Here is a 15499-nt window from a genome sequence, read left to right on the forward strand (position 1 = left end):
TTCATTTTCTTTCATTAACTGCAGATGTATGTGGCTATTTTTATACACCACGTAGGTACCTACTGCTACTTAAATCACAAAAGCATAAAATTTATTAAAAACTGCATTGTTTACGGCGGAGCAATAAATTATGCGTCGGAAACGAAAATTCAATAAGATTTATCCTTGAACGGGAAGAGAAATTGTCCAACTTTGTAGTACTTATTTCTAAGATAAACTTAAAGCAAGCATTTATATTTTTAAGATACGTATACACACAGTAGTGACACACATATTGATAAAAGTAAGCAGATTTTTTTGTAATTCTAATGTCATTCAAAGCAAGCGTTCAAGTATAAGGTGTTTTTTACTCTTAACGCTCGTGCCGCACGAGTCGCACGACTCCCGGGCAAGAAACGCTTTATAGGCATAATGCACTTCGTCATTAGTAATTAATCATTATTTGCTGCCATTTGCTATTACCACCATTATTCGCACTCCAGTCGCTTTGTCGCTTTAGCCGTCAAACCGTTAACTTTAGCCATTACTGATACCAAGCCAAGTTATTCTATTATTGGAAATGGCGGTCGAAATCAAATCAGTAAGAAAATGACCTGATTTTTGAAGTCTGACGCTTGGCTCTCAGCTGGGATTACTGTCACACTTGCTCACGAAGGGAAACGCATTACATGAACCATATGTTTTGCAGGTTTATTAAGAAGCGCGACAAGAAAGGTCTTCAGGGATCGATTTCAAGCATCTTCCGATCACTTGCGATACATCAGGCGTTTGCTATAAATATTGTAGAGCTCGTAGCTGTAGGGTAGCGCGGCAATTCCGGTGATTGAATGGTCTGTCGGGTACGCCTTCGGAATGGAATCCTACGACCTAACTACGTAATATCATATGACCCAAACATGCGATCACGATGTTATAGATTTATTTTCCAACGCAACATAGAACGTATAAATTAAACAATATGTACCTAAATACATAGATTGACTCTACCACTTAAGAGAATTTTGCAGGTGTGTATTTACTAGAAAAAAAATATGAATGTGTAATTTATTACTATCAAAGTTCTAACCCTCCTCTCCTAGTAGTGGCTAGGTGTTTAGAACTTTTCATCTCATTCAAATAAACCACCTGGTTAGATATGTAATTTATATTGTACCTACGGTCAGCATCCAATAGATAGTGATTAGTGACGGCCAAAGTGGTCAAATATATCGTAAGATCGTAACACACCTTTGTTACCAAGGAAATAAGGATGTGTTCTGATATATTTTGCCGTCAATATCTACTAGATGCTGACTTTAACACCAACCTGCACCCAGAGATGGACAAAAATTGGTTTCATTGTAACAACTAAAATTTAAAATTTAAACGTTATTCTTCATCACACACACGCTTGCGACTTCACTGAGACTGGGGCCTTATTCGACATGCACAACTGTCAAATTTCGCGTCCACATCAAATCAACACTTGATTCTATCGCATGTTGATTGTATCAAGTGTTGATTCTATCAACTGTGGATATTATCATTTGGAACAATCAAAACTCATTCATAGAAAAAATAATCAAACTAAAATCAACTTTGTTTATTACTACTATACAGTTTGTAATGGCTCTGAACTCGAAGTGGATCGGTTTGATTTGATTGTCACCTGACTGTGGATTGCTAATGTCAAATTTTGACAAGTGTTGATTTTATTGCTAGACTTTTTTGTCCATGGGCTTGGGCACAATCTTGGATTTTTTGACGTACGACAGGGAATACCCTTCCTTTCATACAATATATGGCATAGAGTAAGGCGTCTTTTTTTTTAAAACATAACTTTACAAGAATCAGCGACATCTTGTATCCGATAGGATAAGTAATGCGCTATGAATAATGCGGCGGCGAGTAGTGAAACTATACCTGACAATGTCAATCAATTAAAAAGTGACCACACGGTTGATGGTCGATAAAGGTTATTATTAATTGAATTTTAACGACAATAAAGCACTATTGACATGCGATCTTTTTGTTGAACCCACACCTACACGTCGAATAATGCTCGCTCCACATATTCTCCTAGAAACGCTCAAAATTCTAAAAAAAATCAAGCAATTTACTCCGCACCCAGTTGCTTCTAAACCACGTTCACGATCCAAGTTGTAAGTATACCTTAACACATCTTTCAGGCATATGATTTAAAGTCCGTTTTTTAAAAATTACGAGATGGTTCATGAATCCTTTATTATTTTTCCAAAAATTACGCTATTACATTATTTATAAAAAAGATATAATATAACTGTTAGTAACTCGGTCACTTGGTTTATCACCAACTATTTGAATGCTCTTTGTATGTATACGCAACCCCATTGTACAGTCGTCATCACCATTAAGACCTACTGTATGGTCTATATTACACGTTTGGCGGGTAGTGAAATTTGTTTAGGTATCCTCCTTGTGACTAGTTAGAACAGTTTGACGGGATGACGAATAGGAACAGATTTGCAGTTTGACCAATAGCTACAAAATTACGATGTGTCCTAATAGAACTAAATCTACTTGTGACGGGTTGAAACAAATAATACTGCTTTTGGCGGTGTGACCGGTTAGAACAAAATTTTGGTGTGATGAGTTGATGCCTAAATCGACCTAAGTACTTATTGTTTATATAAACCTACAAAAAGACGATTCCTATGTACAGGAGATTAAATACATATTATGTTATTCAACTACGAATTAAAAAATATATATTTCTGTTTACACATTTTTTTAACGTTTTTCTTTAATAAAATAAAACATTAAAGTTTTCTGTGACTATATTTCATTTTCTTGAGTGTAGATTATTAGTTTCAGTTTCCAGTTGGTACCAGGAACTAGGTACACCTCTTCAAAAACTTTGCTGGTGGTTCGACATCTGTAAGTTTATATATAAAATATCATAAAAACACTTAAGATAAAAACTTATAAATAAATTCTGGTCGGTCGGTGGTGTGTCCAGAAGGCTGCTGCCCCTCTGGATAACAATGCTGATCCGCCGATTGAAATATAGGCCAGGCCTCTGGTCACCAGAAACCTTTAAAAGGCGTTTTGACATTTCCTCATAGACCCACGCTGGGACCCCAGGGTTTCAACTTCAACCCCAAGCGCCACAAATATGTAGCTAAGGTTTTAAATTCTAGACTATGAACATGAAATATTGTTCGCTAGTTAGGGAATTAGAAAAAAATAGTAATAGGAGACGGCCGTGGTCGTGGTAGGTAGGTACATCATGCGTGGGCCAGGCAAGCCCTGAAATTATGCACCAATTTTACTATAACTTTGTTCACCTATTGACTGTTTCCAAGATAATCGTTTTTAATATGTAGTCCGTATAATCGGGCAGTATAATTTGCCTCATATTTTTAACACAAAATAATTATCGGTACATATATATGTACCTATTTTGCAATATTTTCTTGTTTGCATCATTTAGTTACTTGTTTACTCCGATTGACGTGTTTATCATTTTCGTTACTATGACAGCGCAATACTTTAAATATTGTAACGTGAAGGTTGAGTCCGGTGCCAAAATAACTCACACTAATTTAAGACCCACCTTACAGTTTACATAGCGGCATTGTCCTACGATGCTTTAAATGAATACGGTAAACATTTAAATACTACTACTAGGCGTTTATTGCGCGTACTCAGTCGAAAAAGTTTGAAACCGATTTTGACGAAGAGTGCATGCGTATTGCATATTCGAGCGATAGAGAGGCAAATAAAGACAGGATATAGTTGCCTTTTCTCAATACAAAATTGAATACTCAAGCCGTAGCCATTTTGGTGGTTATACTGCTTTGTATATGTGCGTAAAAATGTGTATGTGTGGATTTTTAGGGATGTGGACGGGTCGATTTTGATCATATTATATATCGATAAGTGCTACACAGCGAAACTTCGATATCTTCACAAGAAATAAACATCACAGATGGATAATAAATATTTTATAATATAATAAGATAACTAATTTCTTGCAGAAAACATGTTTTAGTAGTTATTTATGTATCGTAATTAAAATATCCTGGTCCTTATTTTACTTTTTAGCTTCTCTATGTGCAATCGGTATGTCAGGCTTCTGTCCAGTGTAACACCGAGATACTTTGGGGAATAGTTATGTTGTAAGGCTGTACCCCGGAATCTAACTCTGAGGGTCTTATGTGCCAGCTTATTGGACAGGTGGAAACAGCAGACTACGGTCTTAGAAGGATTTGGGCACAGGCGCCAACGGGTGAAAAAGTCGGCGGCAGAGGTCATATAGATATAGCTACATGATAAAAGAAATAGAATCCTCCATTATGCGTGGTCGGACGCCTGTTTTTCTGCCAATGCCTATTCATAAATCTGTTAAGACCTTTTTTCTTGATAACACCTAAAATAATAAGTTTATAATTAATCTCAATGTCTCCAGTTTGCTGTTTATTCAAACAGAAAAATCCAAATTTCTCAGTCATTATACGACCGCTGTCTTATATTATACGCCATTAAAAATTCAACATCAATAACAATTAATTAGGCATATCGTCCAATTTATAGTATGGCACAGGTATTAGTTCTTACAAAGTTGACCTTAATTTACAAATTTATAAGGAGTTGATGTAAAATCAGACGCAACCAGCTAGTCGCCGAAGCTCCGCTTCCCTCGGATGAGCCAATTAAGCCTGCACCTAACAGGCTCTGGCTCATAGGGGGCTTTGAGCTTGCTGTTGCGTCAATTTTCATATTAACAAAAAAAGCTAGTCTAACAACACAATTAATGATTATTTTGCCGCATTCTTCACTATCTCTCCCTGTCTCACTGCCATCTGACCGTCTAACCCAGAGGGGAAAATATACCTTATTGGGGCTACTTCTTCCCCGTGATATTTTATTTAACCGAAAAGTAGGTAATTGGTAAAAGTTAAATGATATTTTGCACACAAGTTACAAGATGTTCATTGTTAAGAGCCGGGGTTAGAACCCACGACCATTGGTTTTAAAATCAAACTTTATATATAATTTGTATTTTTATAATAAATCAGTTTTCTTTTTGACATTTATTAATTGTCAAGATTTTTTTAAATCCTGGACAATTGTCACATGTACGTTTTTATGATAGATCTACATCGACGCAACTGCATGTCATTGTCATGGTTCTTGCGGTTTATTTTTATAACGCCAAGATCGGAATTTGGCAGCTAACTCCATCTTGCGTCGAGTAGAAGAATCAAAATCGTACAGAAAAAAACTACTCTCTGCCTTAGGATCCCCTTTCAAATGTCATAAATCCAAACATGGCAGCCATACCCATCGACAAAAAAGTCTACCGTTGATCTAATTTCATTTGACAGTTAACTAATACGTATTCGACACGCTTATATTTGACAACTAGAATCCTGACTAGAGCTGGGACTGCGTACCAAAAGTACGTCTCTGTTACTCGTACCAAAAGTACGTCTAAAATACCACTTTTACGAGTATGACCCCCAATAGGCAGTTTACGTATTTGCCGGTCTTAGGCGTCTTACAAATAAGGATTATTTATGCAAATATCGACTTATTATTTCGGTAGGGGTCGGAAATATTATGACGTTTTGAGTGAAGGCTATGAATCCATTGACATATTTTTATTATATATTATTACACTATTTTTAGATACAACAGACGCCCAGACGACCGTCTGTTAACAAAATTTTGTTTTGCTTAAAGTAACGGTAAGAATGGAGGTACGAGGTGATGAAAGTTTCATATTTGTTTTATTTCAGAAATCAAAGTTCGTACTTTTAAATACTCGACAAGCTAAAAGTAGTCTATTACAAAAAACCTGTTCCAAAAACTATTCCGGTACAACGCCCCGCCTCTAGTGTGGATATTGTTCACTGACAGGTGTTGATGATAGCAATTCGACAAGTCACAATATTTCACACATCAAATGGAAATCAACACGAAACGTCACTTTTAGCATGTCGAATAAGGGCCCTGAATTCGATATTATTAAATTGATTTTATTTGTTTATCATATTTTAGGAAAGTTATTAAATTATAAGGTGGTTTTTAAGGTTTTTAAAGTAACGTTTTAGTTGATTAAATCATATTTAGAATAATATTGCTTTCCCGTAGCTACTTCATTAATATTTACACGTATTTACGTACTATAAGTTTACTAGCGACCCGCCCCGGCTTCGCAAGGGTAAAACAAACAAATTATATACTTAAACCTTTCTCAAGGATCATTCTATTGATAGTGAAGACCACATGACAATCCGTTTGGTAGTTTTTGAGTTTATCGCGAACATACATAATACACACAGACAGACGCGTCGGGGGACTTTGTTTTATAAGGTTTAGTGGTCAAGTTGTGTTTAATTATGATAAACTGATATACTTATATATCTTAACACAACACTTACTTGAACTCTTTCAATCAGAATTTTTTCAACCAAATTAAATAAAGATTAAGTTGATTAGCGATTTTTTTGTTTCATTCTATGCATGTACCTACTTATCACAAGGTAATTTTTATTGAATTCCATTTCTATTTAATCAGGGATTACTTAATCATGAAATCCTCATTAATACTGTGTCTACCTTTATAAGTCGTTATAATGCCCGCCCCTTCTCCCGTGAGCAATATCTCGTACTATTTGTTTCGTTACTTCTCGGAATAGAAAGTATTTCACATATTATCTAATCCAGGATACGAGATACCTCCTTTTCGCTCAAGCTGACCCAAATTTGTTTCACCATTGTAACATGATGGAGTAAAATAAAAAAAATCCAATAATATCACTATTAAGGTTAGTAGTCGTCTTACGTACTTAGGGTCACATACAAGGTAACCAGTCCACAGAACGCACGTGCCTACTCAAGCAAACCTCAAATGACATGGCACTTATGGCAGTGTTAATGCACGTTCATTATTACAGATTGTACAGTCACTTACTTGTAGCAACAGTTATCATCAGATGATCGGGGCGTGTGCCGCGACCAGACATGACTAGTGAAAGTGTCCCTAACCAACCAGCAACGGTACTTTAGGTACCGGAGAAACAGAGGCCATGATTTAAGAATATTCGAGACAAACAGCATCGGCAGTGTACTTCGAACAAAAGCTACACGTGAAAAAGGATGTGTATCGTTGGTGAGGCAATGGGAAGTGGACCGATTTCAAGTGTCGTATGTAGATGTGACTTGAATAGTGTGTCGCGTCGATGAATGCATAATTCATGGTCACCGCGAGCTTTCCTCTCGTCAACTCGTCACACCACTCGAGCTACTAGCGGTGTGGGCAAACAGCTTTCCACAACGTACGGCCCTTGCTTGCAACTCCACAACACTTTCAATCGGATGAAAAGCAATGTGTATGCGTACAAATGATTAGTTTAACATCCGATGTACGGGTTTGAATTGCAAAATAAGGAGCCAGTTACAAATACAGAGTATACAGAGATGCAGTGAGAGAATGATTTAATCTAATGTACAATAATAATAACATGGAAAATGAGTTACACAATAGAAAATCCAGCAGTTATTAATTTATCAAATGAATACAAATGGACTATGTTATTTTGGAAAGCACGTTTTTACTTCGTTCGCCGTATGAAAATATAATCTGCCTAAATAAAAATACCAATTTCAAAGAAAGTATATTAAGTAACTAGGTAGGGACCCAATTTAAAGGCTGAGCAAGTCGAAAACGGCAGTTAAATACGTTTCAGAAACAGTCGACACAAATAATACTTAGACGTGTAACATAAGTAGTGTAACACACTCAAAGGAAGCCGAAGGGGATGAATTTGATAAGAATGTTACGCGGCCCCATATCTTATCCAGCCTGTCAGCGGTAATCCAGACTGCGAGGGGATTCGCCATCGCCAAGTCGCGGCGCGGCGCGGTCAATGCCCGGAAGGGCAATTTGGCATTCTGGAGACGGATTTCGTTACATGTAAAAAAGTAAGCAATTACTTTGGCCATTTTCCATTTTTTCCAACCATTTGTTTACAAAACTATTGGCGTAGTTCCTAGTGCAACCTTTTACTAGTAAAACTAGGTATTTCTTTCTAATTATATTTCTAGCTTCCTTATTTAATGTCTCTCCATTCAATAATTAACTTGAATATTAGGTTAATTAGAACTAAAATTGAAGTGGCGTTGTAAGGCTTGCTTTTTAAAATGTTGCAATGTTTAGTCTTAATTTATTTTCTAAGAATTAAAAAAGGTAAACTGCGCTGAAGTACGGGTACAGGGCTAAAGTATGGGTGTAGTTGGCAAATAGATCGTTTGTTAATTAACCAGGTTAACCGATACGTAAACGCGACAGACGTGTCGTACTCAAGTCTTCCATCTTCCCAGTTACCAGTAAGTTCTCCCTTCCCATCCCCTGTTATGAAGGACTAAATAGCTATCTATGCATCTTTTGTTCCCCATAACTGCTGCCATCTCAAAGGGTGTAGCAGGATAGCCTTTTGTATAATGTAGAATATAAATTGATTCATTTTTGAAAAAAAAATGGTGTGTGTACCATGAGTCAAACTTGATATACAGGGTGATTCTTTTTTTATTTTTGTTTTTTTACAAGAATTTCAATGGTTAGGGGGTTAATATTTTTTTAGCACATAGCTTTTCGTCTTATTAATATTTGTACAAAATTTGAAATTCGTCACTTTCATAGTTTAGGAAAAAATAATTAAAACAGTTTTGGGGTTAATCGGGTGTTTTTCAACCCCAGGGGGTAACAGAGGGATGAAACTTTGTGCAGAGTATAACCTCCCCAAAAGGCATCGTTTGATTACAGTTTCGGCCCAAAATCGCTGGGGGCAATTTTTCCTAGGCTATCCTGCTACACCCTTTAAACTATGTAACGTAAAAAAAATACTTTGCATTCTAAACTTTCTCATAATACCTATACATATTTCGTGTATTTTTAAAAAGACTACACGGCGTTGACGCGTCTCTTTATTGAAAAACACTTCTAAAAAATAAGTTACAGTAAATACAAAGAGCATATAATCACTACGTTTGTAAATATGTAACAATTATATAGCATACATGTTCGTATAAGTACATTATTTTGGTTTCATAAGAAATAGTTACTATTTTTTTAAGCGTTTTTAAATAAAAAGACACTTCAAGATCGTGTAGTCTTTTAATAATAATCCTAAAAAAAGCGGCCAAGTGCGAGTCGGACTCGCCTATGAAGGGTTCCGTACCATTTATGACGTATTAAAAAAAACTACTTACTAGATCTCGTTCAAACGAATTTTCCGTGGGAGTTTGCATAGTAATGTATATCATATATTTTTTTTAGATTTTTCATTCTGTTATTTTAGAAGTTACAGGGGTCGGACACACATTTTTTCACTTTGGAAGTGTCTCTCGCGCAAACTATTCAGTTTAGAAAAAAATGATATTAGAAACCTCAATATCATTTAAGACCTATCCATAGATACCCCACACGTATGGGTTTGATGAAAAAAGATTTTTTGGTTTCAGTTCTAAGTATGGGGAACCCCCAACATTTATTGTTTTTTTTTCTATTTTTGTGTAAAAATCTTAATGCGGGTCATAGAATACATCTACTTACCAAGTTTTAACAGTATAGCTCTTAAAGTTTCGGAAAAAAGTGGCTGTGACATAAACGGACAGACAAACGGACATGACGAATCTATAAGGGTTCCGTTTTTTGCCATTTGGCTACGGAACCCTAAAAACGAGGTATGACTATCACATATATATATATTCTTGTCTTATAATTCTTATATTCTTGTACATATAGCAACAACGTTACTATTTACGGCCCGATTCGAAGAATGACTAATGAGATACGATAACTATAAGTTCTGGTTTAGATAAGTTCTTATTTAGATATCGTTTCTATGTTGTATAATTGACAGAAGTAGCTCGATTCGGGCAACCATTATCACTTTGACGTTAAAAATATCGTATATAGATCTTATTGGGATCACAGCGGAATCAAAATAAACGTCACATTTTGACATGTCGTTTAGTTATCGATCTTTCCAAGATCTTAAACGTGTCTTAACCATTCGTCGAATCGGGCCGTTAGTTGGGAACGCAATCCACACACGATTTACTTAGGTATGTTGAAAAGGATCCTCGTCACATTTTTCAGCAGTCTCAATTTACACTGGCAAAACATTCCCAAATTCAATTACATAAATGTGAATGTTTTAGATATATTATGAGTTTTACTCGGAACCGGTATCTATAAAAGTTTCAAATGGTAAAGAAGCCCAAAATATAGTTCAGGCATCATTTATACATCACGCACTGAATAAAATATTGACCCAGTTCCTGTTACGTTTACATGCTAAAATAAAAACCACAGAAAGTTAAATATTAATCAACAGCCTATAAACGGTCCTTAATACAACATTCATAAAACAACCAGCCCCGAGGCGTCAGGCTCATGTTAGCACGAATTAATGAACATTTAAAAGCGCAGAAATTGCATAATGAACCGTAGCAATAACTAGGTCATCTAACAACGTGCCAATAATTATTACACTTACCAGTCACTCCGGGAACGATTTTACGTCGCACTTTGTTTATCTCCGAACATTCCCAGTTCTCAACAAATTCGCGGAATTCCTTCTACACATAAATTAACTAAAGATAAGAAATGCTGGTTTGTTTTGTAAATTAACAGTTTTCCGGGGTTGAAATGTTTTTCCAGCTTGGAAAATGTATCGATTGAGCGGCGCGCGGCCGCGCGTCTAGCGAGCGAGTGTGAGCGGCAGGGGGCGACGCCATGCCTCGCTGCCTCACCCTCTACACTACTACCCTTGCGCGCGTTTTCCACGTTTTCCCGCCACCGGTATCGCACCGCGGGTAGTTCACAGTACACTGGTCAGCCCACCTCCACCGCTGGTAGCCCGTCAGACAGTAGACCGCCGCTTGTTTCGTATGTTGCTAGCTAAACACTGCTTGTTTCATTTGTTAAGGCCAGTTATTGTGTGTGCACAAAGGTGCTGTACAATGCACAGCGACACGTTATGCTCTGGCAACTATATGTAATCTACAAAGGATTCAAAAAACGTAGGAGATGGTATAAGTGATGTTTACGTTGAATGTTATATGTAGGAACAAAAAAAATGCAGTAATTAAGTACCTAGATATAAATATTATTTTAGCTACATAATAATACTTACCATTTAGGTACCTAGTACTCCTAGTAGTGGCTCTGTGAGCCGTATACCTCGCGAACCGCCATGACTCCGTGTTAAAGTTTTCCAAAAAGCTATTCAACAAAAAATCTATATACATGCATACAAAACTTATCAAAAATCATTTCGATCAGTTGAGAAATGAGACCTGTAGAGGAAAACAGCCGGACCGCCGGACATACATACGAAAGCATATTTGCTCAAGTAGAAACAGAGACAACTTCGCCCGCGCTTCGAGCTAGTTCTGTCAAATAATAAACGTTAAATAATAATAAATTATAACAAAAACGTTTAATTCAGGCCAAGAGCCCATAAAATTGTTACATACAATTTAAAATAAAAACAATTAAAATTAAATTACACAATGAACATTAAATAACAATAAAAATAATTAAAATTAGAATTAAATTACACAATTAGCATTACAATAAATTATTTTTCAATAATTATTAGAGCCCAAGCATTATTATGTTAAAGTGTGTATATTTGGATGTTCCCCTCACGCAGAATGGCTAAACGGATTTCGATGAAACATGCCAAGTTTAAAGATAGTGTGTGTATAACCTAGAAAAGAACATAGGAAATTTTAAAGGGACGTGTGGAAGACAGTTTAAATCGGTACCTATGTAGTCCAATTTTAATGTGTACATTACAATACCTACTACTACTGCCGACTGAGGCACAAAACGTTTAGTTTTATCTCACAGTCTCAGAAGTAAAGAAGTAGGTGTATAAAAAAGTCCTTATTACTTACCACTTCACTGGTATTTCTCTATATATCTTTTTAATTAGCACAGTCTTATAAAAGAAGATGCCGAAAATATTGCCTAAGTACTTAAGAACAAGATTTTACCAGCTTATCTTTATCATAATTAATTTCTCGGATTCATTCATAGGGTATACCTACCAAGTTAAAATGAATGAATAACCTAATATTATTGATAAAATCGAATTAATACCACACCAAAAAGCGCACAGCAAAGCCATCCTCGATGAAACGTCGACAGATACTACTCTTACTAGAGTATCACTAGGTAAACCTGTAAACACTAGAGTATCACAGAACCAAGAGCCGCCTACAACACCCGATCCCCGCTTCAAATTAAAACCACAGTCGCATATAGCTATAAGCTACGTAGCTATCGGCTAGATAATAAACAGGGGTTGAGGCGCTGAGCGTTGGGGTGGGTTCGGGACACAAACACTTCACGGGGAGTAGTCTAGTGCTTTCACAACCATTACGTGCTTGCATCCCTACCGCAAATTGTTTTTCCTTTTTAATTACTTACTTGGAAAATTGCATAGGTCCATATTACTCGTATTTGATTTAATAATGAATTAAGAGGGAAGAATAGCTTTGCGGTCCTAACGAAATAATAGTAGTTTTTCTATGAAGTTTGAGAAATGGTTTCCACTAACTAAATCTTAACAAATCATGTTGATTTTGATGTTGATCGGTTCAGCATAATAATGTATATTCTTGGTTTATAGGTTTTGCTAAAAACTGGTAAATTGATATTTACCAGTCGCTTTTCGGTGCAGGAAAACATCGTGAGGAAACCGGACTAATCCCAATAAGACCTAATTTACCCTCTGGGTTGGAAGGTCAAATGACAGTCGCTTTCGTAAAAACTAGTGCCTACGCCAATTCTTGGGATTAGTTGCCAAGCGGATCCCAGGCTCCAATGAGCCGTGGCAAAATGCCGGGACAACGCGAAGAAAATGATGATAGGTTTAGCTAAAAAAAAATGTTTATCTGTATGTACCTATTGCAAATTAAAAAAAAATTAAAATCTATAAGTAGGTAAGTAAAACTTTCATTGTGTCAATAACATACTGAAAAATCATTAAGAATGGAAAATAATTAGAAGTGGAAAAACATTCTCTGTTTTTGTATAGACGGGCATAGTATACCTACTTCAAAGAATATTTCATACGTAAGCGTCGTCGATTAGGAAACAAAAACCGCTAATACGGCATTTCTCTTTCAAATTATACCCCTAAAACAATAGTTAGAATTGAGAAAAGCGACTGGTTAATATCAAATAATATTTCGTTCATAAGTAAGCGTCGATTTGGAAACAAAAACCGCTAATACGGCATTTCTCTTTAAAATTGTACCCCTAAAACTATTGAGTTAGAATTAAGAATATGTTGGTGCCTCGTAGGTTTTTTTTTATTCAGGACATTTCTATTCATTGTGAACGTTTTTTTTTAATGATATGATTATTTCTGCAATTGAAAAACTATGTCGCTGTGTCTAATTGGGTGACTGTAGACTATTTGAAATTCAATGTGAAATGGGATTTTACATAATCTCTTCCAAATATCAAAATCTCGCAAATGGTCGCACTAAAATTATTTATAACATTATGCCAAATCAGTTGCTTCATGGGAGAGGAATTTCAGTAAATTAAAATTAATCAGAAATTACTTGTGGTCTACAATGACTGAATCCACATTAAATAATCTTGGCATTTTGACAATGAATTATATCTAAATATGTAGATTTTATAACGCAACACAAAATAGGTATACATTTTGATGACGTGAGGTTCCAAGTGTTAATGTGATTTGTTATTTTTTTTTATACTACGTCGGTGGCAAACATGCATACGGCCCGCCTGATGGTACTGGTGCTATGACTTGGTCGGAAACCTGACTGCAAAGGGCTTAAAAGGTTATGCGAGTAAACGAAGAGTTGTTTATGAACAACTTCCTCAGCGATTTTCGAAAGGAAAGGGAAAATTGAAATGGGCCGAAAGTTACTGAGAGTGGTGGGATTACTAATTTTAGCCACTTTTCCACGGCTTTGCCGCTAACACAACCTAACCCAACTTGTCAGTACAAAGGGGCACGAAATTCTCATAAAAAAATGCTATAAGCGCTAATAGGGTCTAATAGTAGTATAATACTCTTTTTTTTTTTAAACAAACATTTGAAAAAGTAGTCGATAAAGCTGTCAAACACCGATAGATTATTAATATGTTGTAACATTACATCTCTATTTTTTTTTTGATCTCTATAGACAATTTACGCTTACACTTTGCATTTCATTTTTGGTCGCACTTTTGAAGTTTGACAGTCGTTCTTGTTTATAACATTTCTATGGCTAAATCCACACATACACAGCTTGCCCACAACCTAAATGGTTTTTTTTTTTTTTTTTTTGGGATTATTATAGGAATTTAGAGGGTTTCCTCTACCATATCCTAAAAATGACGCCGGGAGGTTAGGTTAGGTTAGGTTAGGTTGTGTTAGGGGCAACGGCTTCGCTAGCTGAGTGCCCGGTCTGGGGCGTTGAAAGAGAAGAGGTGATTGCCCGAGTGGGACAAGATCTGTCGTTGCCAGCCGTAGTGCAGGCTATGCTGTCAAGTGAAGAGGTGTGGCAGACGATGCTGGATTTCTCTGAGCACGTCATGGCCGAAAAGGAGGCGGCAGAGCGCGAACGGGAAATCCAAGCTGAGGCTGACCCAATGCGCCGCCGTAGAACGAGACGCAGGCGTGCTGCGCACGACAGACGCTTGCCCCCTTAACATAGACCTCCGGGTGGCAGACACGGGGGCGTCTGTCATCCATAGGAAAGAGGTCCTCGGGCTGGAGGGCGTGTCAAGTGTTCGGACACGCCCTTAACAATGGCTAGCATTCACCCGGTGATGGGCCGTAATGGGCAGCTGCTGGTGGGGTTGCGGATGATTGACACCACGTGCCCGTGACCCCACCCCAAAGGCAGAGAGATGAACACCCCAGGTTTTTTAGTGAGTAGAAACCTCACATATCCTCAGCGTTTCCCCCTGGCGCTGGGGAATCTTTCGAAGATTTTTCCTGGGAAAAAAAAAAAAAAAAAAAGGGGCAACGGCTTGAGTGTCAAATTTTGTTTGTACTGAGAACAGAGGGCCTACCGCGAACCACGTTCAACGTGTTGCCTCTCTATCACACTTGTAAATTCGTACGTAAATGTGACAGGAGGCAACACGTCGAACGTGGTTCGCGATAGGCCCTCAGGGCTACAACCCCAAAAATCGAAGTACGTCAATTGCGGGCATTTTTCTCTGTCACTATAATTACGTCTTAGTGAGAGTAAAAGAGAAAGATCCCCACAATTTGCAAAATTCGGTTTTCTCTGTAGGCCCACAGACAACTTGGCTTGATTAGTGCCATAAAAGCTGACCTAGTTTGTCTATGTGTCAAGCTATTTAAGTTACATTTCTAAACGCTTAAAACAGGCAATTAAAAAGTGTAGGTGACATTAGTGTTGCCTGTAGTATAAAAAGTACCCATTTGGTACGGTAATCATAAAAAAGAAAAATGAATAT

At 36.9% G+C, this 15499-nt stretch overlaps 1 protein-coding gene and 1 long non-coding RNA gene across 8 annotated transcripts in view; both read right to left on the reverse strand.

Annotated features, from left to right (window-relative positions):
* Window positions 1-11488, reverse strand: part of LOC133533120 (uncharacterized) — a 78326-nt gene extending 66838 nt beyond the window's left edge. For 4 of the 6 annotated variants that reach the window (XR_009801818.1, XM_061872122.1, XM_061872115.1 and 1 more), the window contains exon 1: window positions 10530-10894. The gene's annotated coding sequence lies outside the window, so the exon portion shown is untranslated. Of the gene's footprint in view, window positions 1-10529 lie in introns of all 6 variants that reach the window. The other 2 variants (XM_061872102.1, XM_061872083.1) reach the window with 2 other exon arrangements.
* Window positions 2730-4871, reverse strand: LOC133533113 (uncharacterized). Of its 2 annotated transcripts, XR_009801801.1 has the most exons (3): window positions 4855-4871; window positions 3306-4390; window positions 2730-2893 (listed from the first exon to the last, which is right to left on the reverse strand). It is a non-coding gene; the product is annotated as an uncharacterized LOC133533113 (long non-coding RNA). The 2 variants fall into 2 exon arrangements; XR_009801800.1 differs by lacking the exon at window positions 4855-4871 and having other exon boundaries at window positions 3306-4509.
* Window positions 11489-15499: the final 4011 nt, after the last annotated feature.

The sequence above is a fragment of the Cydia pomonella genome, chromosome 2 (genome assembly GCF_033807575.1).
Source record: "Cydia pomonella isolate Wapato2018A chromosome 2, ilCydPomo1, whole genome shotgun sequence".
NCBI lineage: Eukaryota > Metazoa > Arthropoda > Insecta > Lepidoptera > Tortricidae > Cydia > Cydia pomonella.